A 26,347-nucleotide genomic window follows, 5' to 3' on the forward strand; every position below is an offset into this window, starting at 1 on the left:
CTGCTGCTCCTGCTTCATCTTCTGCCATAAGTAAAAGCTCCCTGAGGCCTCCCCAGAAGTGGAGCATATGCCAGCAACATGCTTGTACAGCTTGCAGAACCATGAACCAACTGAACCTCTATTCTTTAAAAGTTACCCAGTCTCAGGTATTTCTTTATAGCAACACAAGAACAGCTTTATACAGGTAGTGTTTAAGGGGCGGTATTAAAGATTAAATGAGGTAACCGGCATATGTAAAACATGAATTGCCTGGCACAGAATAGGTATGCTATAAATATAGGTGCTCATCCTCCCCTTTTATACTTGATCATTTTTAAGATTCAAGTGCTAATCCTTGAGGGAAACGGGGGAAACCCTATGGACCTAGTGCTTGGAATTGAAGTGAAGGTAGATTTGGTGTTGATCAAAGTAGAGAATAAGGAGGATGAGGTCAAATCTCAATTTTCTCTGTGATGAATAATCATACAAGGGTTGCAAATCACAGTTCCATAATCGCAGCTCTCAGAACATTCTGGTACAGTTTCCTTTTTTAAAATTAAACCTTCTGGTATCATACTGTAGAATCTATATTTTAAATTTAATATTCAATAAAGTTTTCCTGAGGTGTTTTCAGATATGAAAAATCACTTGGATATTCTGTTCCATGCACTTTATTTGTTCTCTAATATTGGCTATTAGTAGGAAATTTACAACTTCACACTTGTATTTACAACATTCACAAAAGATAATTTATTGAAGATACTCCACCTGTTCCTCCTAAACTCCTATTTTGCCCCCGTGTTGTGCTGAACCCTTATTAACCTCAACAAAGAAGCTTCCATGTTTAAGAGGCCAAAGAAGAGACCCTGAGCCAGGACATGAGACATGGGGTTTTATTAGGGGCTCACAAACAGCAGAGAGAGCCCAGTGGCGGTGGGCTGGACAACGTATCCACCTTCCTGCAGTCCAGTGGCAGTGGGCTGGACAGGAAAATTGCAATGGCTTGCAAACATCCAGTGTACATAGTATTTTCACTTAACACCCTCCCCTTAACAACCTCCACTTGGCAACCTTCATATAACCCAAAACTCAGGGCCTCAATCCCCTGCATGGCCTATGTTCCACAGGATGAGACAGGGGCTTAGATATTCTTCATAGACAAGGAGCAAATCTCAGGGTTGGCCACTCCCAGATTCTATAGCTTGAAACACTCATTCAGGTGTATCTGCCATATAGGGTCATGATCAGGGTATGCTTACATTATTGCTATCAGGTACATTTCCTCTATACCACCTGCCAAGAAAGAGCCTGAGATTGCTTTCTAAATGTCTTAAAATAAAAGCTGTGAAGAAAGACGATGCCATCCAGGCCATCAACAAATAACAAAAACCCTGTGAGCAAGAACATGACTCATGCTCCGTGCTATATCTTTGAGGGCTCAAGGTGATCTTCTCTGGTAAAAAGCTCGAGATGCCAGAAAAACCCCTGGACAGGCTGAGGGCAATTGGAACAAAGAATTCAAAAGAACAGAAGAGTGAGGAAGAGCAGGTTTGGGGACAGTGGAAAGAAAGACATGCTCCAATGCTTGAGATAAACCGGGTAATGTGGAACTGGGCCCAACTGATTGCTTTGTTGGAAACCAGCTGAGCCAAGAGTCTAAGAATTTGGTAATTCTGGGTCAGATCCTTTTCCTCTTAGCACTAACAAATTAGGACCTAGCCTAGCACAGGGAATGACTCGTTGTATTGCTTTCTTTCCTCACCTCCCCTCTCCTTTTTTAAAAAGTGGGGACAGGGTCTTGCTTTGTTGCCCAGGCTGGTCTTGAACTTCTGGGCTCAGTTGATCCTTCTGCCTCAGCCTCCCAAAGTGCTGGGAGTACAGGCATGAGCCACTACACCCTGCCTTTTCCCTCTTTTTAAGGATGTAGATATTAGATACTAATTTTTTAAAATTAAATAGCTAGAAGGGAACCTGGGTCATTTCATCTAGACCGTCTTCAGCAGAGCAATGCTCAACTTATAAATAAATCTCCAATTCATACACACACACACACACACACACACACACACACACACACACACGATGGGGTAAAATTTCCTTATAAAAGTTAAAATATAAATATATTTTATGTCACATAGTATAGACTAAGAGCTTTGGCTCACGAGCAGCACAAATGTGTATGCTAATCCCAGCTTCCAAATTACTAGCCATGTCGCTATCTTGCTAAGCCTCAGTTTCCTCATCTTTGGAATGAGAATAATAATAGCATCTACCTCACAGATGTGATGTGAGGATGAAGTGTTAGTGCTGGACACAAAACGACCACTCCAAGTAGTGAGCTATTGATGTTAAAAATATGGGGAAAATCACATATTTATAATTGATGACATATGGTATGGAAAGCACTTAAAACAGTGTCTGGCACACGGTAGGTGCTGATGTCATCACCCTCTTCTTCCTCCTCATCACCATACTAGACTGCATTTCATTTCCTAGATGATATTTAGTCCAAGTTATTTTTGTGATACCTTTCTTTCTTTCCCCTCTAATTGCCAATGCACTTCTCCTAATATGAGTGATATGTATCTCAATATTTCCCAAAATGACTCAAAAAAGTATTAAATCACCTCCACATAGCCATGAGATAATATTGGATATATAAATAATATATATTTTTAATTTGTATTTCAAAATGTTATTTCCATATACAGTTATTGTATTTTGTAACCCAAAAGTCAGGATACAACATTATATCCATGGTCTGACAAGGGGACAGAACACTTAGAATTGAGCCTTCCCTGCATCAGCTTGACTACATTCAGTGATAGAAATGTATTAGACTTGACCAAGCTTTGTCCTCAAAATTGCGTCCTAATCAAATTCTGGCCTAGGAACTCCTTGGCATGCCTCCATGCAAAGATGGAATGGGTCTCTTCTTGAGGAGAGTACTGGTGGGTTCCTCCCTGGTGCAATAGGATGCCAGCCTTCCTCTTCACTGTCTGGTTTCTAGGACATCTGCTGTCAAACAGGGTCTCTATCTACCAGTATTCCAGAGCCTTGCAAGAGAGAGTAGCATCAAACAGTCTGGTCTGCTTCTATCAAAAGCCTCCCCAATAAAAAAGATATATACTTGTTATTGGCTGAAGAATATACAGTTTTTCACCTTTCCAGGTACTCTAAATTACAGACTTGTATCACGTTGAATCCAAGGCTGCCTATACATACTAACAACTGATGTTTATTGAGCACTAACTAGTGCTAGGCATTATATAAGCACTTTACTTACATTATCTCACTTAACCCTCTCTCTCTTTATATATATATATATATATATATATATATATATATATATATATATATATATATATAGCGGAAATACAGAAAGAGCCTGGACCCAGAAAACATCCATGAATAGCTGCATTGGCCATGGATGGCCCAACCTTGTGCTACTCCTGAGCCGAAGCTCTTAGTCTATACTATATGACATAAAATATATTTATATTATAACTTTTATAAGGAAATTTTACCCCATTTTGTGTGTGTGTGTGTGTGTGTATATATATATATATATATATATATAGTGTGTGTGTGTGTGTGTATGTTTTTTCTTTTTGGAGGCAATGCCTTACTCTGTCACCTAGGCTGGAGTATAGCGGTGTGATCATGGCTCACTGCAGCCTTGACCTCCTGGGCTCAAGCAATCTTCCCACCTCAGCCTCCCAAGTAGCTGGGACTACAGGTGCATGCTACCACACCTAACTAATTTTTAAAAATGTTTTGTAGAGACAGAGTCCCACTATGTTGTCCAGGATGTCAAAATAAGTCTGAGTGACAGTCTCTTATTATCCTCCTATGGCTGATGCTGTATATAGGCTACTCATAAACAATGTACATTTCTTTCCTCCTTCATGACTGAAGTGCTGATGTGAGAATGAAGGTGCCACAGCCATTTTGCAACCATAAGGGAACAAGCATGAAGACAGAGGCCTCCATGCTAAGGATATCAAAGCAGAAATACAGAAAGAGCCTGGACCCAGAAAACATCCATGAATAGCTGCATTGGCCATGGATGGCCTGACCCTGGACTTATTATATCAGAAAAATAATCCCCTAAGTAATTCTGATAGATTTTTTCGTTCTTGGAGCCAAACACGTTTCAAATTGATGCACTTCATTTTATGAATAAGGAAACTAAAGCTCAGTGAGTTTGGGTAATTTCTCCAAAGTCCTGTGGCCAGTAGATGCTAGAAACAGGATTTGTACCCACATCTGCCCAGCACCAACACACATGCTCTTACTCACAAGAGCACTGAAGTGCCCTCCCATCACTGTATCTGCATCAGTTCACCACGTCTCATCCTTCCCAAACCATGTGTCACAGAACTCAGATATTATTCATAGATATGCCTCAGCAGAAATGTTTTGGTGGTAAGTTAAGTTCTAAGAACACAGAGTTTTGTATTCCCTTTTTGTAGAGAACCACAAAGCATATCAAAACGTCAGTTTCCAAAAAAAACCAAAAAACCTATTATTAAGAAACCTGCTTGACTTTGATTAATTCAGTGGTTCCCAAACTTATTTGAGTACAGAACACATTTTTTTAAATGACTTTCCTATAAATATCTTCCAGAACATTGTTCCCTTGAACGCCAATTTGGGAGATCACTCACTGAATTTTAAGCATTATTTCCTCAGCTTTGGTTTAAAGTAAAAGGAAAGTGAGTCACAATTTTGTCCATTCTGCACCTCCTGGTCCCCTATGAAGTCCCAAAGGATAAATTTCTTTGAGAATCTGGTGCTCAGGGCAAAATATGTACCTCCTGAGGAAGTTATTTGCTTCCTTTTTAAAAATAAAAGTATGTGACTTACAGAGCTTCTCCTTTTGTTTTGGCTTTCTGGAGGCTGAGACAAATGGGAAGCAATTATCAGCTCAGGTTCCTGGGTTTTACGGATTTGTTGTTGTTGTTTTTTAATCTGATCTTGATTTTTCCTCTTGATCTTCCCTGTCTTAATTCTGTATTTGAGTTTTATTTGGCATTATTGTATATGTTCTTGTGAATGACATTATGTTTGTGGAATAGAGTGGAGTACAAATTCGTTAAATAAAAATCAAGACTGACCTGAGGCTGGGCGCAGTGGCTCATGCCTGTAATCCCAGCACTTTGGAGGCTGATGTGGGTGGACCACAAGCTCAGGAGTTCGAGACCAGCCTGGCCAATATGGTGAAATCTCATCTCTACTAAAAATACAAAAATTAGCTAGGTGTGGTGGTGGGCACCTGTAGTCCCAGCTACTCCGGAGGCTGAGGCAAGAGAATCGCTTGAAAGCAGGAGGCGGAGGTTGCAGTGAGCCAAGATCGTGCCACTGCACTCCAGCCTGGGTGACAGAGTGAGATTCTGTCTCAAAAAAAAAAAAGACTGACCTGAAAAATACAAGTCATAGGCCCTGTTTGTCAACATGATTGTACTGATAGTATCTGATCGAAGAATCGGTGTAGTTTTTAATAACTGATACTATAAAACTTGAAATTACAGCTTATGAATATCTAATGAGAGGAAGGAATAGATTTTCAAATGGGGATATATTCTTGGAGATAGAACATAAATGTCTTTGCTGAATTTTTATTGAAATTAATTATACTTTTCTAGATTGCCAAGCTAAATCAATATCTATACCATCAAATTCAGTAACCAAATTAATCACAACCTTGCAAAAATAAAATAAAATTAAGAAAGACATGCCCTGTGATACATACCTATTTCAGGAAACCTAGTTAACCATGGTTGAATAGCCATCACTTCCTTAAGAAGGAATACAATTTGCTATAATTGTCAACACAGAGGAGCAGTAAGTTATTTGTGAAGTTGGTGACTTGTGCCATTTATTGAAGAGTCAACCCAACAAGCCCCAGATCAATAAACAAATGTCAACTAAGGGACATACTGTGAAATACAGTAGGCAATACAAAGAAATATGATCTCGCGGCTGCTATGAGAGAACACTCAAGTATTAAGAAGGGGCTAGGAGAAGCAGCTCAGAATGTTATTTGCAGCTTTTGTTTTAAAACGAACTCCTATAGCACTGCTTTCAGACATCATCAATTGTATTGATAATCTTTCATTTTTCTATATGGCCTCTCTTAGATCTTTAAAACCCTAAAGTCCAGATTTTAATCCGAGACATGGTGACTGCTTAGATAAATTTCATGTGTGAAGATAGAACATTTTAAAATATTAGCATTTGTTTCTTTCTCTCTACTTTTTCAGGCAGCAAAAAGATGTCCTCTTGGTGGCCTTCAGAAAAGGGTTCTTGCAATATAAATGCAAAGAAACAAAAGGGATCTGATTTTATCTTTTGAGTTTCTATGTCGATCTTTGGACCCATGGCTGAAAAAACAGCTTGAGAGAGAAGAGTTTTCAAGAACAAAAGCCAAATCCCTCTTAGAGTTGGTTAGCCTGCATAAAACAGAAAATGGAAAAGCTTGAATACAGTTTATTTCCCTTTCTTGTAGAAGAAGTCTGGTAGATAGGCTAGAGCAGGTGTGGTTATCAGAGATTCAGACTCTGTCTATATTTCAGTTACCTCCTAGTACTAGCTTGCAGCCTCAAGATTACCTGCTGGTACAAGATGGTTGCTAGAGCTCCAACCATTATAACTACATCTGAGGCAACAGGAACTAGGGAAAGGCAAAGAGAAGACCTTCCTGCTGAGTCAGATCACTTACGCAGCCGTCTCAGAAGTACCAGGCAACCCTTACGCTTATATTTCATTTGTCTGATTGTAGTTACATGACCATGCTGGGCTTCAAGGGAGCCTGGAAAACATAATTTTTTTAGCAAGGCACACACCTGATTCAAAAAAAGAAACCAGCACATGTTACTGAAGCAGAAAGGGAGAATAGATGTAGGGTTGCAAATAACAGTCCTTGCCACATCTCTAAAGAACCCAAGGGGGTAAAGTTGATACCGTAAGTGTAAGTTGAGAATAATTCTTGATTATGCAGGTGCAAATTTTCTAACCCTAGATGAGATAAACATCCTTTGGACTGGAGGATGAGCAAAATAACAGAAAGGACATGAAAAGAAAATAGATGTTGTGCATCCCTACGTGGGTCCCTGTGCCCTAAGAGTCATCATCAGATCCTCCAGAGGGGGCACCAGAAACCTCAGATAGACTGGCAGATCCAAACCAGAGAAGTCCTGTGCCTTGCACCTGATAGAGGCCTGGTAGATAACAAGCTTCATGGCATTTCTCCTGACCTGCCTGGTGAGATGTCCATACTGGAAATGGCAGCCTGGCATGTCTAGGCAGCAAAGCCTGCAACAACTCCATGAGATCCCGTGTGATCCTACAGTAGTTTGGAAGAGCACCCAAAATGTCCCAAGGCCTTCACACTCCCTTATGAGGGGCTCAAAAGTAGCTGAGAGGGGCCAGCAGGTTTGAAGACTAAGTCAGAGATGAGAAGGATATGGGGTAACCTTCCTGGACCAACTACCAGAAACCAGATGGGGAACCCAGATGTCCTAGAAATTTCCTTTGGGGATGATGTACAACTCCACAGATGCCAGCAGGGACAGATGCCTCCCTCTCCCTCAACACGTGGCTCTGTGAAAACTCCTCAGAATTTAGACATGATCTAGGGAACAGAGGGTGGTAAAAACCCTGAACTGACTGGGGTTGGGGGGAAGGCAGATTTGAGAGTGAAAATTCTGATTTGACTGTGTTTTCTTTAAAATGGCTGGGGTTAAATTATCCTACCAGGCAGAATGGAGATTTAAAATTAAAATTCAGTTATAGAAAAAATTATTTTATAAAACTGAGTGTATGACTTGTGAAAATTCATCTGCAAAACATGCTTTCTCAGTTTGTCAATTCTCACTACTAAAAGTCACTTTTGAAAGCTCAGAATTTTGGCACATTCTTCATTGATGTATGAAAAGTTGTAACAAACAAGTATTTTGCTGTTTCATCATTGCTTCAATAATATTGTACCTCATACTCATGACTCACAAATACCCTTTTTAGCCCTTGCCAACAAGCCAGGCATTGTTGTATTTGTACAACAGATACAAATAAAATTTGTATTTCCCAACACTTTAGCTGCATCTAAGTGCCCAATTTGTCCTAGCTTTTTCAGGACTTTACTGGTTTTAGCAATATAGTCCAGTACCTCAGAAATCCTTCCAACAATCCCAGACAAACCAGGATGGTTGGTTACCCTCTCTGCATCAGAATCACCTGGAGGACTTGTTAAAGCACAGATTCCTGGGCTGCACCCCTAGAGCTTTTAATTCAATAGGAGTGGGGATGGGGGCTCTAGATCTTTTATTTGTAACAAGCTCCCAGGCTACAAATCTAGGGACCTTGTTGCACTGACCAAAGACACAGGTCACGGTTTTTTTCCCCAACATTAACATAATAAAGCAATTGCGTCAATCCATAACCAACATAACAATGACAAATCAATGATGGATTCTTAGCAAAAACTTTGACCAAGGTCTCAAGTTTTTCTCCTTTTCTTTTATAGCAGTTCCCTGAACATGGCAGCTCTGTGGAGCTGTACCAGAGTTCATTCGTGGGAGGTAAGCTTAGAACTTGCCCCTTAGCCCTTCCAGAGGTTCATTAAGCATCTAATTTTTCATATTAAATCCCTTTCTGCTAAAACCAGCAAGAGTGTTCTGTTATCTGTAACTAATCTTGATGCACACATCATGGGGACACTGGGTCACAGGGTTTGATAAGTGGTAGAAGAAGGGGGAAAGAAGTTTGTGCACATTTCAGGGACAAGAGGAAAAGGAAAAGCAGAGATTTCCTGTGAGTGCAAAGGCCTGTCTAGGCAAAGATGCCCCTGCCCACCTTGGGCCATTTACAAGGAAAACACTTACAAACCCAGCAGTAGAAAACCATATCAATACATTCCCAAACAATTACTACAGTCAGCAGAGATGACATCATTCTCCTTCCCATCAGAACAATAAGCCTGGCTCTAACTCTATAAACAGTAAAAGCAAAATGTGTTTCTCTAACAGATGGAAATGAATAGGTTTGAAGTTGATAGTGATCTTTCTGTGGTCTAAAAGGCCTCACCCAATACAAATATCTTACCCTAGACAATAACAAATGTAAACACAACCAAACACAGTGAACCCCCTTGAGCCGAGTGAAGGCTGCCAGAACCAGAGACCCAGGTCCTGGCAAACTCAGACATTTAAGGACAATCTAGAAGAAAGGAGTCCCTAAATTTTCACACAACTCCAAAGAAATCAACTTCAGAGCTACTCCTTTTGAATTTTTATTTAAGCCTTAAAAGTTAATTCACCATGTAAGGTAGAGAGGCAAAAAGAGATGACAGATACACTCTCCACTACCAGCTCACTAATCTGCTAAATCAAGCATGGCAGGGAAGCAAGTAAACCATGAAATCTCAGTGTAGACGACCCTTGATTTTAACTCAAATATGCCGATTAAATCCTTGACATTGGATTATGCATATGTAAGGAACCAGTGTTAGATGTTAAAGCTAATATTTCTCCTGATGAAGCAGCACCTTTGCTAGGACTTAGTGAGTTGGTAAGCGTGCACTGACAACCCCGTCCTACAGCAGTGGCATCCACACACTCAGGGAAGTACCACACATCGCTATAGTCTGATTCTCTTATAGTGTTACAGGCAACTTACACCATCTCTGATTCACTTAAAAAATTCTCGGCTGACTTGCAAAATAATTGCAACAGACTCTCTTTGTGTAAACTTGATTACTATTTTGTAAGGTCCCGTTTCTATAAGGCCAAGGAATCCGTGAAATCCGTATTTTTTTCCTTCTTTTAAAACTTGAATTTTTATCCCAATAGATACTTTTTACCCATAGGACTTAATACAAAGTATAAAATTGTCATATGTTATGGTTTTTACAGTTTTATTTCTGCTTTTCTTTCCTGCTGCACTTGCAATGAACTTACTGTAATAATTGTATCCATTCATTAGAAGGCACTTTATATCCAACAAATCTTCAAGTCACAGGGTTTGTAAGAGGAAAAGAGTGGTTAAGAATATAATGACTAGTTTCTACTCTTGAATATCTCCAATCTTTCCTCAACACAGCAGCAGGCCCGTTGTGAGATTTAAACCCAAACACGGCTCTCTCTGCTGAAAATCCCTCAATGGTTTCCCATTGCGTTCAGAATAAACACAAGCCCCTTTACAAGGCCTACAATAAGAGGCCGCTCATCTAGGGTGTTATGTGAGTTAATAAATGTAAAATTCTTAGAACTGTGCCTGGCACACAGCAAGTGCTCAGTGAATTCTAGCTGTCCTTCTCCTTCCTTCTCGCCTTTTCCCTCCTCCTCCATGCTTACCTGGCAATGCTTCCCATGACCTCTCCCTTGCCTCACTCTGCTGTCAGCCACCTTCTCCCTCCTCCAGTATGCTGCATTCACACTGGTCATCCTCCAGATTCTTGAACACATCAAGCTTTTGCCTATTTCAGAACCCTTCCCCAAGCGGTTCCTTCCCTGTCATCCAGGTGGCCACTTCTCATCTTTTAGGCCTAAATGGCTCCTCCTCAGAAGAACTTCCTTTTCTGCCTAAATTGGTCCCCCCTATTATTTTCCCACAGACTAAGTTCTTTTCTTTTAGTGTCCTAATTACAACTTGTAATTGATACTTGTTTGTTTTAAATGTTCAGTGTCATTCTTTCCCATCAGCCCTTAAACTTTCTCTTTTAGGAAAGAGGACAGATGTTTTGTTTGCTAGTTATTTAACACTGTGTTTGCCATCTAGAGGAAACTCAATTAGTATGGAAGGAGAAAAAGAAAAATTATTTAAAAGTAAATTCAATATTTATTAAATGTTTACCATGTGGCTAGGCATTCTACTAAATACTTAGAATGTATTAGCTCCTCTAATCTTTCAAATATCTATGAGCTATGTTATTATCTCTTTTTCACATTTGTAAAAAGTGGAACTCAAAGAATTCATGTAAGTCATACCGGTAATAAGTGTCAGAGCTGAGATTTGAACTGAGGTCTTTGTAGCTCCAAATCATTTGCTTTTCCTCTCATACCAAGTTGCTTCCAGTACCAAGGGAGTGGAAGTATGTGAAATTACACAATATGATAAATAGCTCCTTCTGCCTCATTTATGGCATGTAAAATTTCCCTGAGTAAGTGGTTCAGTTGTCCTTCTGGAATTGAAACATCAATGAGACAATTTTGCTGACATGTAATGAGCTTTTCCCCGGGCATGTGCTATATCTTTTATCAGCCCAAGTAATACTTCAGGGCTTGTGTACTTACCATGTATTAATTGTATGACTTTAAAATATTGAGTAGTGCTCCCTCAAGGGCATGCTCCCTCAAGGGCTGTGTTTTCTGTCAGGTGCCATTGTGGACTTGGGTTTGTTAAATGAGAAAGTGATCAATTTCCAGAGCAACCAGAAGAATACCCTGCAGAGTGAGCTCAATGGAAAGAAAGCAATCAAGTGTTAAGGGGTAAGGGGAAATAATGGCAAGAGGTTGGGGATGGCAGGGAGATCTATTGGTTCCAAATCAGATGCGCTCAGTCTTAAAATCAGTAACATCTCAAGTTATACCAGTGATTACTCCCAGACTAAAGGCTCTTTGACTCCCATTTCATTTCCCAAATAGTGAGATGTTCTTGAATATCAAATTGAAAATTAGAAAGCCAAGAAAACAAGAGGGAAATAATAATATTTAACATTTACTATGCTAGGTCTTTTACATGAATTAACTTATTTTGTCCTCAAAAACCCTCATGGTAGACACTAATATTATTCCCAATAAACAGATGAGTAAGCTGAGGCACAGAAAGGTAAAATAAGTTGCAGTGTGGTCTTACTAAAAATTGTATTGGATGATGAAATCAGCAAGAATGATGGAATAAGAACCATTGAATATCATCTCCTCTACAAAAGCAACAAAAACACTAGAAAATATTATGTCAACTTCTTCAGAATCCTGGATATTAACCAAAAGCTTGCAACAATTCAGGAAGCATTAATTCAAGAAAAATGACTGAATCTTAACAAATTTTTTTTGACATTTTAACTTGCTTTGTTTCTATGCCTCTCTCCCACCTCTGTGGTAGCCTTGAAAACCAATAGCCCACTGTTACTGTGAAAACCAGAAGCTTCTGGGGGACACACATTAGGGGTGGAGTTCTTTCAAAGCCTCATTTTCAGAGAATTGTCATTGCTTGACCTGTCTGCGAATTCCCTGGAAAACCCCACTTGCAGAGTTTGTCTTTATCTGACCTACTAGAGCTTGCCCAGTGACAACATTTTCACCAAGAGTGTTTATTGAAAACAATCAGTGGCAGTTATATACAATGAAACAGCTATATGAAGCAGCAATAACAATTTGGGTAAGCAAAAAATCGGACCAAAAAAACTTAGAAAAATCTGGGGAATGACATTCCATAGGGGGCTTTGACAAGTTCCAACATATTCCTGGAAATCTGGAAGTCCATGCATGTGTATAGAGCTGTGTACAGGCCCAGGAAATACTTAAGAAAGTCCTAAGCTCATTTCTCTGGCTGACCTTGAGGCTCTGCACAAGCAAGAAGTAGAAATTTGGCTGGGTATAGTGGCTCACGCCTAGAATCCCAGCACTTTGGCAAGTTGAGGCAGGAGTATTGCTTGAAGCCAGGAGTTCAAGACCAGTCTGGGCAAAATAAAGAGGCCTCATCTCTACAAAAAATGTAAAAAATATCCAGGTATGGTGACACACACCTGTAGTCCCAGCTACTTGGAAGGCTGAGGCTGGAGAATCTGTGAGCCCAGGAGTTGAGGCTGTGGTGAGCTATGATTATGCCACTGCACTCCAGCCTGGGTGATACAGCAAGACCCCTATCTCTAAAAATAAAATAGGCCAGGCGTGGTGGCTCACGCTTGTAATCCCAGCACTTTGGGAGGCCGAGGCAGGCAGACCACCTGAGGTCGTGAGTTCCAGACCAGCCTGACCAACATGGAGAAACCCTGTCTCCACTAAAAACACAAAATTAGCCAGGCGTGGTGGTGCATGCCTATAATCCCAGCTACTCGGGAAAGCTGAGGCAGGAGAATCGCTTGAACCCGGGAGGCGGAGGTTGCGGTGAGCTGAGATCTCGCCGTTGCACTCCAGTCTGGGCAACAAGAGCGAAACTCCGTCTCGAGAAAAATAAAAAGTAAATAAAAAATAAAAAGAGGTTGAGGTTGTAAATGGTGTGCCTAAGCATTGACGGTATGTCCCAATATGTACACAAAACCTCTTAGCAAAGGCTAGAACACTTACTGGTTTCAGGTATCTAAGGATATCTATATCCAATTATTAGCTGACCACAAAGCTGACTGAGCAGATTTCAATGGCTATACACTATAATGAATATAGACCTTGCAGAATAAGTTTAGAAATGCCATTAAACAAACAACAATAAGAAAAAACAGAAATAACAACAATCCTGGGGAAGAAGGAAGAATCAGATTTTCAAAGTTGCTATATTTTATAATTTAAAATGTCTAATTTTCAACAAAATAAGAGGGATATTTAAAAAATCAAGAAAGTGGCCGGGCGCGGTGGCTCATGCCTGTAATCCCAGCACTTTGGGAGGCCAAGGCGGGCGGATCACGAGGTCAGGAGACGGAGACCATCCTGGCGAACACTGTGAAACCCCGTCTCTACTAAAAATACAAAAACATTAGCCAGGCGTGGTGGCGGGCAACTGTAGTCCCAGCTACTCAGGAGGCTGAGGCAGGAGAATGGCATGAACCCGGGGGGCAGAGCTTGCAGTGAGCAGAGATCGCGCCACTGCACTCCAGCCTGGGCAACAGAGTGAGACTCCATCTCAAAAAAAAAAAAAAAGAAAAAAAAAATCAAGAAAGTATGGCCCATACACAGAGGGAAACAAAAGTAGTCATTATAAATATTCACTAAGGAAGCCCAGATGTTGGACTTAATAGCCAAAGACTTTAAAATACCTATTTAAATATATTCAACTAACTAAAGAAATATTATGTCTAAAGAATTAAAAGAATATATGAGAACAATTTCTCACCAAATAGAGAATATCAATAAGGAGATGGAAAGTATCAAAAAGAATTAATAAAAATTCTATAGTTGGAAAGCAGAACAACTGAAATTTAAAAATTATCTAGAGGGATTCAACAGCAGATTTGAGCTAGCAGTAGAAAGAATCATCAAATCTAAAGATAGGCCAGTTGACATTATCCAGTTTGAAGATTAGAGAGAGAAGAAAAAAGGAATGAAGAAAAATAAACAGAGCCTTAGACATCTGTGGGACACATCAGCATGTCAATATACTCATAATGAGAATGCCAGAAAAAGAGAAAAGAAACAAGAGCAGAAAGAATATTTACAGACATTATGACTGAAAACTTCCCAAATTTGATGAAAAACATTAATTTACAATCCAAGAAGTCACTACAAGCTCCAAGTAGAATCAAACTCAAAGAGATCCACCCATAGACACATTATTGTCAAGTTGTCAAAAGACAAAGATACAATTTTGAAAGCAACAAGAGGGAAGTGATTCATCACATACAAGTGATCTTCAATAAGATTAACAGATAATTTCTCATCAGAAACTGGAGGTCAGAAAGCAGAGGGATGGGGTGGGAGTTGGGCGGGGGGGCATCCTGTCAACCAAGACTTTTATATTCAGCAGAACTAACCTTCGAAAATAAAGGAGAAATTAAGATAAACAAAAACTGAAAGAATTTGTCACTAGCAGACTTGTACTACAAGAAACACTAAAGGGAGTGTTTCAGGCTGAAATGAATAAAAACCAGATAGTAAGTCAAATACAAATGAAGAAATAAAGAGCACTGATAAGGCTGGGCTCAGTGGCTCACACCTATAATCCCAACATTTTGGGAGGCCAAGGCAGGAAGATCACTTGAGGCCATAAGTTCAAGGCCAGCCTGGGCAACATAGCAAGACACTGTCTCTACAAAAAAATTTAAAAATTAGCCAGGTGTGGTGGCATGCACCTGTAGTCCTACATACTTGGGAGGCTGAGGCAGGAGGATTCCTTGATCCCAGGAGTTTGAGGCGGTAGTGAACTATGATGGCAACTGCACTCCAGCCTGGGCAACAGGGCAATACCCTGTCTCTGGAAAAAAAAAATAAAAGAGTGCTGGCAAAAGCAACTACATTGGCTGATATAAAAGATAGTATAAATCTTTTGTTTGTAATTCTTTTTTTCTTCCTATCTAATTTAAAATGCAACTATATAAAGTACTAATGTAAATCTGTTTTGTTGGGCAGATAATATATAGAGATGTAATCTGTATGACAACAATAAGACAAAGGAGTGGTGGGGCAGAACTATATAGGATAAAATGTGTGTATACTACTGAAATTAAGCTGGTATTAATCCTAACTAGATTGTTATAAATCAAGATATTAATTGCGGCTGGAAGTGTTAGCCTCCCGAGTAGCTGTAAACCAGGTGGTTTACAGCTACTCGGGAGGCTGAGGTGGGAGGATTGCTTGAGAACAGGAGTTTGAGACCAGCCTGAGCAACATAGCAAGACTCTATTTTTAAAATTTTTAAAATTTAATTTACTTTAAAAAAGATACTAATTATAATTCCCAGGACAACTACTATGAATGTAACTAAAAACATGTATAGTAAAAGAAATAACAAGGGAATTAAGATTATACACCAGAAAATATTTATCACAAAAAAGGCAATAATGGATGAATAAAGGAATAAAACATAAAAAATGAATAGAAAACAAATAGAAAAATTACTTACATAAATCTTACCTTATCAGTAATTACATTGAATGTAAATAAATTGAACATTTTAATTAAAAGACAGAACTACATTTTGTAAAAAAAAAAAAACAAAACAAAACATGATCCAACTTTATGCCAGGTACAAGAGACTCCCTTAGATTAAAAGACACAAATAGATTGAAAGTTAAAATATGGGGAAAATATACCATGTAAACAGTAACCGAAAGAGAGATGAAGTGGCTATACTAATATCAGAGAAAACAGACTTTAAAATATGATGGTAAAAGACTCAATCCAGCAAAAAGATACAACAATATACATACATATGCACCTAACAACATGAAGCAAAACTGACAGACTTGAAAGGAAATGAAAATAATTCAACAATAATAGTTGGAGACTTCAATATCCCACTTCTAATAACAGAACAACCAGACAAAAAATCAGCAAGAAAACTGAATACTTGAACAACATTATAAACCAACTAGACCCAACAGACATGGATGAACCTTGAAAACACTATGCTACACTTTTTCGAACAAAAAGTCACATATTATGTGATTCCATTTATATAGATTGTTTAGAACACAGAGTACAGAGAGTATATTAGCGGTTTCTGGGAGTTGTGGGGAGGAGAAAAAGGGAAGTGACTACTAATAAGATTTTTTTTTTTTTTGAGATGGACTCTCACTCTGTCACTAGGCTGGAGTGTGCAGTGGTGTGATCTCGGCTCACTGTAACCTCTGACTCCCTGGTTCAAGCGATTCTCCCGCCTCAGTCTCCTGAGTAACTGGAATTACAGGCACGCACCACCATGTCCAGCTAATTTTTGTATTTTTAGTAGAGATGGGGTTTCATCACATTGGCCAGGATGGTCTCCATCTCCTGACCTCATGATCTGCCTGCCTCGGCCTCCCAAAGTGCTGGGATTATAGGTGTGAGCCACCATGCCCGGCCATAAGATTTCTTTTGAGGGTGATAAAAATGTTCTGGAATTTGATAGTGGTGATGTTTGCACAACAGTCTGAATATACTAAATACAACTAAATTATAAGCTTTAAAGGGGTAAAATTTTATGATATATAAATTAAATCTCAATAAAAATTATATGAAGTTGGGAGTTAGTTGTGTCTTAACACACCTTCAGCTATTTTCACTTGTGGATTATCTAGAAATACACCATGTATTATTCAAGACTTCTGAGGGTGCTCCATTACCAATTCATTACTTTATATTAGATATTGCTGTCCCAGAGTTCTCTTTTAAAACATACATCAATTGCCTTAAGGGTAATTGCCATATGAAGTCTCTAACTCCCTCATGTGAGTGGATTTTTAGTCCCCAGAGAATGGGCAGAGAATGGGCAAAGAATGGGACATCAGCTTTTTCAGGCTCAGGACTCTGTTTAGCCTGGAGGGGAGGAGAAAGAAACATTCCTATCTCCAATTATCAGATAACTCTGTGTCCTTAGAAATGAGTTTTAACCTTTCTAAGCATTTCCTTGTAATTTGCTAAGCGAAACTAATATTAATTGCCATTCATGTGTCACTGGAGTTTCGCTAAAATTTATGAGATATTAAGCCTGAGTCAACCAAGCTGGGAAGGGCAGTAATGGGGCCCAGCAGGGAAGGATGAAGAATGGAAAAGAAAGACAGAAGAAAAACCACTTTCTCTTTATCCACAAAATAATACTTGTTTGGCCCACATCACAGGGCTACTGCAAAGATCAAAGGATGTTGTGTCTGTGTAAGTGCTTTGCATCCACAATATGCCACACAAATGAGAGGAATCATTACTGTTTAATGAGCTAGAGAAGCAGTTCACTACATTATTAGTGGTCTGAGTTACTGTTCAGTTCTCACGTGCAGGATCTTGCCCAAATTTTTCATAGAAAAAATTGGTCTTTAAAAGATTGGTGTGTTATAAATATGAAATAATAGCATTGTCATTAATGATTATAAATTATTCAGCAACTGTGACTGAATTACATAAAAAATTTGTCTTTAAAAGACTGGTATGTTACAAATATGAAATAATAGCATTGTCATTAATGATTATAAATTATTCAGCAACTGTGATTGAATGACATATCAACAAAAGTCTAAAGTACATAATCAAACGTTCTCAATATGTTGACAGAATTTGAGCAGAATCAAGACAAAGATTTAAAAGCACTTTGTTAATGGGAAAATGCCAAATAAATGCCAGTTATTATTATTAATTGAACTAAGAAACTTTTATTCATTTTAATTTTTAAGCTCATCTTGAAAAATATTAACCAATTTCTAATGCAGTCCCATGACAGTATTTATTGTGCCATCTGCTGGAAGTTTCTGAAAAATTGATGAGGTGAAGATGAACAAAATGATAAACGGCACAGCACATTGTATTTTAAGTACACATATTCCTATTCTTCACATATTAAAATGAATGTAGGTTAAGTTCCTGGCATGCATTTCTTGTATTAACATTTGCTATGTAAAACATTTTAATGCTAAATAAATGAATGTGTGTCTTGAATTATAGCATCATCATTCACTCATTCACCAATATGTTTTGAGTTCTTGCTGTCTCTGCCAGGCCCTGTGCTAAGAACCAAGCATGCAAGGAGGTATAAGTCACTGTCCCTGCTCACACGGCATTTAGGGCCTCCATTTGGTGGGGGAGAAGACAGATTCACAAACAACTAATGTAACACACTGGAAAACAAAAGCTCCATGGGGGAAACTGAGGAGGGGCCTCTCAAATCTAAGGGATGGTAGTTTTTTCCACAAAATATTGAAATCCACTATCTTTGCATAATTGGGGGAAAGAGAGAAGAATTATGGAAGAAAAATCAAACTAAGGAAATGAAGCCACCAGGCAAGTAGAAAATAAAGGTATAAAGAAAACAAAACTTTCTCCAAGCCTGTGAAACATCACAGGTGTCAAGCGGTCTCCATGATCATCAGATTAGATTTAAATTAGTCTAGCCTTCTGCCTATTAAATGCACCATAGATTTCAATACAGAATATATAAACTCTGCAGACCAATATATTTATGATGAAACCCCAACATAATTTGCCCTGCAATGAATTCAGACATAAGACAACTGTAATGAGCTTTCATCTTACTCAGCAGGCTCATCCCAATCAGTTTGCCAACCCCACAAAAATGCAATCCTGCATTTTACATGACTGAAATTTTTGGACCCCACCCAGGGAGCTTTAGTGGGGACTAACAGGTATGTGTAATAAAAGTTATCTTTAGACCAGTGGTTCACAAACTTTAATGTGCATAAAAATCACCTGGAGAGCTTCTTAAAATGCCGATTGCTGTCCCCTTCACCCCTAACCCCAAGAGTTTCTTATTCAGAAGGTCCTAGGCATCGTCTGAGAATTTGCATTTCTAACAAGTTCCCAGGTAATGTTGATGCTGCTGGTCCAGAGACTACACTTGAGAACTACTCCCTCAGACTATGGCAACACAAAGGAAACAAAGACAAAATATTCATCAGCTTTATAAGCCTTTTAAAATAACTTATGGTGGTTTGTTCTGATTTTAAAAGAAATACAGGGTATATTGAAAAAACTGAAAAATAGAGACAATTACAAAGAAGAAAAGGAAAATCACTTAAAATTTCAACACCCAGAAATAACCACTATAAACATTTAATATCTTTTGTTCCATATTTCTTTTGATGTGTGTATGTCCACACTTATACAGAATTGAACTCATTCGGTGTATACAATTTTGGCATCTGATTTTTTCTTTGGGTATCCTATTTTGAGCATATTCCATATTATCTAAAAATTAGCCAATAGAGAGTACATCAATGATCAGGAAATTGCCTTGAGCAGCTAGGGTTTAAAACATGGGACCTCTGAAAAACGGGTAGAACACACCACAGACTTGACCCATTCAGGAGGCAAGGAAGCTGGGGAATTTATCTTATATTTTTTCTTTGTCATTAGTTGAGGGCCAGTGCTTCCAAGACTATTAACTTTTCAATACTGCTGGCCTTCCAATGTTTGGCCAAGAGAAAGCCCTAAGAAAGTCGCAGGTGCTTCCAATAGGATGCCACTGGTAGGTAAAGGAATGATGAGTAAGTATGGATAGGCTATGGGCGGGTAATCAATAAGAGCTGCTACAGGCAACACATCTAGAGTGAGGATGAAGCCTCCCACAGAGAGGACTTTGAGAAGCACATCCATCTAGTCTTCTATTACGTTCATTTGTTTTTTAAAATATCAGTCCTATTATTAAAACAGTTACATCTTGCATTCTTTCTATTGAAGCAGTTTTTATAGAGATTGTCTTTCAGGAGATGTTCTTATGAACTAAGCCTTACATCCTGCTGTACTCGTGGCTTGGAAATGAAGGACCCTCCATCAGCTTGCTCTGACCCCATACCTTCCAGCATTCCTTCATGCTGCATTATTTTCTGTAGTAGTTCAGCGTATCTTAGACTGCCTGTGGTTGTCTCCATTTTAGCTCTCTTTCTACAGGTGGTAGAGTTTTCTGAGATTAATGTATTCCAGTTTTCTCCAAATCGTTTAAGCTGTCTTCCAGTCAGTACCACCTCACTATGGGTAGGGCAGCTCCAAGCTGTTTCCATGTTTATCTTCTTAGTGTGATTTTAGGGATGCTGAAAATCTTGCCTGCCCCAAATTCTGGCCTGGTAGAGACAGCCTGTAAGAGAGCTCATGGGAACAGTTATATCTAGGGGCCAGTTATTCTATAGCAATTCCCTTTTGGAGTCCCTGAGCTGTCAAGAAAGTCTTAGCTGAGCTATGGGAAGTTAAAAGGAGAATCCATGCATGTGGGAAACGAGAGTCAGAGTTCCCTGGGGGCACTGTGGTGGTGACAGCTGTGATGAATGTGAGATTCCTAAGGGAAAGGAAGATCTCAGAGGACAGGAGATAGGGCTCTAACATCGGCTGCCTTTCAGTGTCAATTTCCCACCCACCGATAGCTTTAGAGGATGACAGTGTGGTTTTATTGAGGAAGATGATAGTTCCTTATATGTGTACTGAACATCATAGGCACATGAACTAAACAATGGATAGTAAATGAATCTCCAAAAGCAAGAGATGAGTTCCCTTGCTCAAGGAAGTGATACTGGACCAGCCTTAGCCACCATTAAAGGAGCACTAGAGAATGGTAGAAGAGCAGTAATAGACCACTCAGGCATTGAGGATAGAAAGGGTTATACTTGCTTGAGTTCAAACCACTTTGAGATCCTCAATAATAACTGTGTCTCTTATATAAGGCTCAGCAGTATTCTTCTATGAAAAATAAGCAAGTCACATAAACCCTCTGAAGCCAAGGCTACCTCATACATAAAATGGATGTTGGGACTATACTAGGTCCTATAAATGGCATCCATATTTCCCATTCAAGTTCAAAACCAATCATGAGATAGCCAAAGAGGTCAGATAGCTAGAAACTACAACGCCAACTTTATTACTAAAAGAGCTGATACTGGAAAACCTGGGCTTAGGTGCACAGCAACAGTGGGCTTCCTAATACTGCATGCTAGAATTGGGCAGGCATATTCACCCAGTCACTGGCTCAGATGGACAGCAGAGACCTCTTCATTCCTTCCTTCAGGCATGGAGAGGCAGGAGTAAATGCACACTAGCTGTTGGTGGGCAGATTTGACAGAGACAAAGACAGAAATGGGAGAGAAATAGGAGAGAAATGGACCAACAGTGCTTGTAAAGATCTTTCTTCCAAACTCTTCCTGTAGGGAATAGAAAGTTACTGGGTGTATTGTACTAATGAAAGCTTCTCTGCCTGGAGACAGGCAGAGTAATAGGAATAAGCAATCATCCTCTCCAATAAGGATAATCCTACTTACTTGGCAGAGTTTGCTGCAAGGCTTAAATGAGGTAAAATCACATTCGTGGTTCATCACATGAGCTTAAGCTTCCAACAGCTCTGAATTTGGAACCATGCTCTGTAACTTTAGCTGGCCTTGGCAGAATACTAAACTCTTTAGCCTCAGTTTCCTAATAAATAAAATGAACATAATAATTGTTTATTTCAGAAGGTTGTCTTAAGAATCGACAAAGAGCATTTAGCACAGAGCTGGGCACATAAGAACTCCATACCTACTAGATATTTAATCATATTAAGGCATGTAACACAGTATCTAGCACATGGGCTTAGTAAATAGCAGTGGTGGTGGTAATTATTGTTGTTGTTATTTTTATTGGCCTAGAATTGTTCCTAGGCCTCCTAAAATGCTATTATTTTCTAGGAAAGGAGGTCTTTCCAGTACTGTTGTTAAGACTACTTTCATTGGTTTTGACTTCTAACTTCAACACAGCCCTACTTGCAAGGAGTCTATAGAAACTATCAGCTGAGTCAGGACCATTTCCTGAGCCTTTCCCAACACCTCTGCTATTTAGAGGTCAGATGTCAGCTGCAACTCAAGAAAAAGATGCCCATATTAGGAGAACTCTCAGATCCCCATGGAGCTACATTGCCCAACACCATCTGTGTTGGTTTCATGCCGTTAACACTCATCAATTCCCAATTGACAGCAGCACTGGTTCTATTCCAGTAATTGTGACAAAGAACATAATACTCAGAAACTCCAGGGGCAAAGAGATGTATGTGTTCACTTAGTGTGGATAAGGGATTTTTGCTCTCTAAACTACCAGAGATCTAATAAACATTCCTTGAACCTGTGATACAGTGTCCTATATCCAACTTTCTCACAATCTCTTACTTTTGCTAAAACAGCTTTATTAAAATATAATTCACATACCTACAATTCACCCATTTAATTGTTTTAGTAGAAACACAAGGATGTGAAACCATCATCACAATCTAATTTTAGAACATTTTTGTCTCCCCTGAAAGAAATCCAGTGTCCATCAGCAGTAATCTCCATTCCCGTTAGGCCCTCTCTAGCCCCACACAAATGCTAATATATTTTCTGTCATTATACATTTTCTTATTCTGAACATTTTATATAAATGGCCACATATAAAATGTGGTCTTTTGGCTCCTTTCACCTAGCATAATGTTTTCAAGGCCCATCTATGTTGCAGCGTGTGTTAGAACTTCATGCCTTTTTATGGCCAAATAATATTCCATTGTATGAGTATTCTACATGTTATTTATCCATTCACCAGTTGATGAAAATTTGGGTTGTTCCTACTTTTTTTGGCCGTTCTGAATAATGCTGCTCTGAACATTTGAGTACAACTTTTTGTGTAGACATAGGTTTTTAATTTCTCTTGGATAAAATTTCTGCGTCATTTGATAACCTTAATTTTTTAAAGAATTGCCAAATTGTTATAGAAAGCAATTGCTACATTTTACATTCCCACCAGCAAAAATGAGCATCCCAGTGATATAATTTGGCTCTGTGTTCCCACCCAAATCTCATGCTGAATTGTACTCCAGTGTTGGAGGAGGGGTCTGGTGGGAGGTGATTGAATCATGGTTGGGGGATTTCCCCTGTGCTGTTCTCATGATAGTGAGTTCTCACAGAATCTTGTTGTTCAAAAGTGTATAGCACCTCCCCACTTTGCTCTCTCCCCTTCCTCTAAACATGTAGGATGTGTCTGCTTCACCTTCACCTTCTGCTATATTCTAAGTTTCCTGAGGCCTCCCCAGCCATGCTTCCTGTACAACCTGTGGAACCGTGAGCCAATTAAAGCTCTATAAATTATCCCATTTCAAGAAGTTCTTTTTAGCCATGCGAAAATGGACTAATATAGAAAATTGGCAACAGAGAGGTGAGTCATTGTTATACAGATACCTGAAAATGCAAAAGCAATTTTGGAACTGGGTAACAGGCAGAGGTTGGAACAGTTTGGAGGGGTCAGAAGAAGAAAGGAAGATGAAGTAAAGTTTGGAGCTTCCTAGAGACTTGTTAAATTGTGACCAAAATGCTGACAGTGAAATGGACAATAAAGTCCAGGCTGAAGTTGTCTCAGATGGAGATGAGGAACTTATTGGGAATGGAGCAAAGGTCACCTTTGCTATGCTTTAGCAAAGAGACTGGTGGCATTGTGCCCATGCTCTAGGGATCTTTGGAACTTTGAACTTGAGAGTGATGATTTAGGGTATATGGCAGAAGAAATTTTTAAGCAGCCAAGTATTCAAGAAGTGACCTGGCTGCTTCTAATATGTTCGTATGCATGAGCAAAGAGATGATCTACAACTGGAACTTGTATTTTAAAGGGAAGCAGAGCATAAAAGTTTACAAAATTTGCAGCCTGACCATGTGATAGAAAAGAAAAATCCATTTTCTGGGGAGGAATTCAATCCAGCTGCAGAAATCTGCATAAGTAAAGAGGAGCCAAATGTTAACAGCCAAGATAATGGGGAAAAGAACTAGAAGGCATTTCAGACCTTCACAGCAGCCTCCCTCCCACATAGGCCCAGAGGCCTAGGAGGGAAGAGTAGTTTCAGAAGTCAGGCCTGAGGCCCTGCTGCCCTGTGCAACCTCAGGACATTTCTCCCTACGTCCCAGACAGTTCAGATCCAGCCTTGGCTTAAAGGGCCCCAGATACATCTCAGGCCACTGCTCCAGAGGGTGCAAGTCATAAACCTTGGTGGCTTCCATGTGGTATTAAGCCTGCAGGTGTGCAGAGGACAAGAGTTGAGGCTTGGGAGCCTTCATCTGGATTTCAGAAGCTATATAGAAACATCTGGATGTCCAGGCAGAAGTCTGCTGTGGGGGTGGAGCCCTCATGGATAACCTCTTCTAGGGAAGTGTGGAGGGGAAATGTGGGGTTGGAGTTCCCACACAGAGTCCCCACTGGGGCACTGCTCCTCTGTGAGGAGAAGGCCACAATCCTCCAGACCCCAGAATGGTAGATCCACTGACAACCTGCATCATGTGTCTGGAAAAGCCACAGACACTCAACACCAGTCCATGAAAGCAGCCCTGGGGACTGTACCCCACAGTGGCACAGGGGTGGAGGTGCCCAAGGCCTTGAGAGCCCACCCCTTGCATCAGTGTGGCCTGGCTGTGAGACATGAAGTCAAAGGAGATTATTTTGGAGCTTTGAGATTTAATGACTGCCCTACTGGATTTCAACTTGCATGGGCCTGGTAGCCCCTTTGTTTTAGCCAATTTTTCTCCCTTTTGGAATGGGAGCATTTTCCCAATGTCTGTACCCCCCATTGTATCTTGGAGGTAACTAACTTGTTTTGATTTTACAGGCTCATAGGCAAAAGGGACTTGCCTAATCTCAGATGAGACTCTGGACTTAGGCTTTTGAGTTAATGCTGGAATGAATTAAGACTCTGGGGGACTGTTGAGAAGACATGATTGTGTTTTGAAATGTGAGAAGAACATGAGATTTGGAAGGCGCTGGGGGCAGAAAGATATGATTTAGCTCTGTGTCCCCACCCAAATCGCATGTCAAATTGTAATCTCCAGTGTTGGAGGAGGGGCCTGGTGGGAGGTGACTGGATCATTGGGGCGGATTTCCTCTTTGCTGTTCTCATGATAGTGAGTGAGATCTAATGAGATCTGGTTGTTTAAAAGTATCTAGCACCTCCCCATTCACTCTCTTCCTCCTGCTCCAGCCATGTAGGGCATGTCTGTTTCCCCTTCACTTTCTGCCATGACTGTAAGTTTCCTGAGGCCTCTCCAGCAATGCTTCCTGTACAGCCTGTGAAACCATGAGCCAACTAAACCTCTTTTCTTTATAAATTACCTTGTCTCTGTAGTTCTTTACAGCAATATGAGAACAAGCTAGTATACACATTTTCTCCACATCCTCACCAACATTTGTTATTGTCTTTTTTTTCTCATAACCATACTAGCATGTGTGAAGTGGAATTTTGTTTTAGTTTTTATTTCCATTTTCCCAATGATGTTGAGCATCTTTTCATGTGTTTATTGGCCATTTATGTATCTTCTTGGGAGAAATTACTATTCAAGTACTTTCCTCATTTTTTACCAGGTTATTTGTTTTATTGTTGAGTTGTAAGAGTTTTCCATATGTTCTTGATACAGTAACTTTATTAGACACGTGATTTCCAGATTTCTCCCATTCTGTCAGTTATTTTTCATTGTCTTCATACTTTCTTTGAAGCACAAAAGGCTTTAATTTTTCGGTAGTCCAATTTATTTATTTTTCTTTGGTTTCTTGTGCTTTAGGTGCAATATCTAAGAAACCACTGCCTAACCCAAGTTCATAAAGATTTACTCCTATGCTTTCTTCTAAGAGTTTTATAGCTTTAGCTTTTACATTTAGGTCTTTGATGCATTTTGAGTTAATTTTCGTGTATGATGTGAATAAAGGTCTACATCCATTCTTCTGCATGTGGATATCCTTTGCAGAAAAGACTATTCTTTCACCTATTGATGTCAAAACTAAACTAACCAGGGATTTATGAGTTTATTTCTGGACTCTCCATTCTATTCCATTGATCTATATGTCTATCCTTATGCCTATAACACACAATCTTGATTACTTGAAGTTTGTGGTAAGTTTTGGAATCAGGAGTGTGAGTACTCCAAATTTGTTCTTTTCATGTCATTATTATTTTGGCTATTCTAGATATCTTTCATTTCCATATGAATTTTAGGATCAGGTTTTCCATGAGGTATATACCATAAGTTTTCATATATTATGTTTTGTTTTCATTC

At 39.5% G+C, this 26,347-nt stretch overlaps 1 protein-coding gene and 1 long non-coding RNA gene across 4 annotated transcripts in view; one reads left to right on the top strand and one right to left on the bottom strand.

Annotated features, from left to right (window-relative positions):
• BAALC (BAALC binder of MAP3K1 and KLF4) overlaps window positions 1-5,978 on the top strand; it is a 114,794-nt gene extending 108,816 nt beyond the window's left edge. For all 3 annotated transcript variants that reach the window (XR_010159317.1, XR_010159318.1, XR_010159319.1), the window contains one exon: window positions 3,898-5,978. The gene's annotated coding sequence lies outside the window, so the exon portion shown is untranslated. The remainder of the gene's footprint in view (window positions 1-3,897) is intronic.
• LOC112204210 (uncharacterized) overlaps window positions 1-26,347 on the bottom strand; it is a 166,132-nt gene that overhangs the window by 114,818 nt on the left and 24,967 nt on the right. The gene's annotated exons all lie outside the window — the stretch shown is intronic.

This window comes from Pan troglodytes, chromosome 7, assembly GCF_028858775.2.
Source record: "Pan troglodytes isolate AG18354 chromosome 7, NHGRI_mPanTro3-v2.0_pri, whole genome shotgun sequence".
NCBI lineage: Eukaryota > Metazoa > Chordata > Mammalia > Primates > Hominidae > Pan > Pan troglodytes.